The following is a 2,589-nucleotide window of genomic DNA, read 5'->3' on the forward strand; positions in this document are numbered from 1 at the left end:
AAATCACCCCTGTGCCATATTCCAAGCATGAATGTGGGATCTCATGGGATAAAACCATCCATAAACAACTAAGGGAATCCAAAGGTTAAACCACCTCCACCCTCACCATATTGTGATCTCACCTAAACCAGTCCCTAGATCACAAAACCAAACCGAGTTTAGATGCCTCAGAATTCCTTCACCATCCCTTAAGGCATTTTCCTCTCTCCACCCACTTGTTGAGGGATTCTTGGAGAAAACCATCTCCACTCCCAACCCTTGGGATTTTCTTGAGACCACCTCACCTGAATCCAAAACCTTCCGACAATGCATAGCTCAACTAAGAAAGAGTCCCATCATACCATGGCTATTTGGAAATGACAAGGCATGGTTGAAACCATTGTCAAAGCAAAATCCATGCCATTGAAAACAAAGTTACAAAAAGACACACATGCATATGTCATGCATGCCAAAAATAGCTAGAAAACCATACAGGCAATATGTTACCTTCAATTATTCCTACTAAAGTTTCTTGAGTCCAACACTTACTTGCTTGGTCCTTGCTTTCCTCTGCCTTCCTTGTCCTTCCTTTGCTTTCTTTCTTTCCTTCTCTTCTTGGTTCTATTCTCCTCTCTGAGACTAACTCCAAAACTTAACTAACCAAAGGCTACCAATTGATGCTTTTATGTTTTTTTATTATTGATGCCTCTAATTTATTCATTTTTCCATTCTTTTCCTTCAATTTCCTACTCACATGCAACCTATGACCTTTCACCTCCATTTTCTCCTAATTTCCTTTATTTTCATAAAAAATGTGCCAATTAATTCCTCTTTTCCTTTTCAAAGCATTTTCCATTTCCTTTGCCAATTTCCCTTAGCCATGAACATAATAAGTGATGCCCACTAGGATATCTTTCCCAACATTCATCTTGGAATAAGTGTCGCATGACCTTGGTATTGTTTTTCCTTTATTAACTTTAGTACATGAAATTTTAACCTGAGGTTATTACATACCCCTCCCCATTAGGGGAACACCATCCTCGGTGTTCTATGACACCTAAAACTAGAAAATCGTTGAAAAGAAAAACATACTCTCCATGGATCTTTATAACCCAACTCATTGTAGTATTTACAATGAAGCAAAACCATCATGAAAAAAATGAAAACCATACCGGTTATTGGAGCTTTATAACACAATTCATGGTAGTATTTCAATCCATGTACATATATACATATACCAAAACTTCTTTTCCTCAACCGGAAAACAATGAAGGATACATAGCCCACATCTGATCAACCATATCCCATGTAGCTTCATCTGGCCCAAAGTGGTTCCAAAGCACTTTAACTTGCTCAATTACTCAGTTCTGGAGCATGAACTATTTATGCTACAATATGCACTAAGGTTCCTGCTAGAATTCTCCTTCTGGTTCCACTTGTAGTAAAGACCAATCAATAACATGATCAATATCCTTTACATATCTTTTAAGCAATAAACATGGAAAACACCATGGAATTTTACTATCGAAAGTAGTGCAAGTCTGTAGGCCACTGGGCCAATCCTCTCAAGGATCTCGAAAGGCTCGCAATACCGTAGTGACAACTTGGCACATAATCCAATGCTCAAGGAGCTCTTCTTGGGCTTGATGTGCAAATACACATGCTCGCCAACCTAAAACTCCTTAACTGCCCTGTGCTAGTCTTCATAACTCTTCTATCTGTCTCGTGATGCCTTTAGATTCTTCTTTATAACTTTCATTTCCTATTCCATGTCTTCCAACATGTCAAATTCTATCAATACCCTATTTACTAGATCACTCCAACTGATGGGAGTATTACAACTCCGCCAATACAGTGCCTCAAATGGAATCATCCTCAGTGACTCCTGATAACCATTGTTGTAAGAAAACTCAACCAATGGAAGGTACTCCTCCCATATCCTCTGTTGATGCATAATATACATGCTCAACATATCGTCCAGAATCTTGTTGAACCTCTCTGCCTGCCATCTATCTATGTATGATAAGCTATATTGAAGGTCAACTCTGTCCCCAAACCTGCAAACAACTCCTTCCAAAATTTGGAAGTGAACTTAGCATCCATGTTTGACACAATCTTCTTTGGAACACCATGCAATCTCACAATCTCCTTCACGAAAACTTGTGCCACTTCACTAGCTGAGTAAGTAGTCTTCATTGGAATGAAATGACCTACCCTGTTGAACCTGCAACCATAACCATGATAGAATCATGCTGCCTCGATGTCATTGGAAGAGTTGTAATGAAGTCCATGGAAATGACCTCGCATTTCCATTCTAGAATTGGAATAGGTTGAAGTAATTCACCTAGATGCTTACACTTTGCTTTCACTTGATGACAATCCAAACATCTAGCCACAAACTCTAGCACTTCTTTCTTTTGATTCAGACAGTAGTAGAACTTATTCACTATTTTCAACGTCTTTTGGTATCTTAGATGTCCTGAATAAGGCTTGACATGAAACTCCCTCAAGATAAGATTCTTGAGCCCATTATCATCCAACACATAAATCATGTCCTTGAATCTCACCAAAGCATTTTCCGTGAGATGATAGTCCACATCCTGATCACCT

Source organism: Pinus tabuliformis, chromosome X (assembly GCF_031772625.1).
Source record: "Pinus tabuliformis cultivar Carrire ecotype Pingquan chromosome X, CPIR1, whole genome shotgun sequence".
NCBI classification, from domain to species: domain Eukaryota; kingdom Viridiplantae; phylum Streptophyta; class Pinopsida; order Pinales; family Pinaceae; genus Pinus; species Pinus tabuliformis.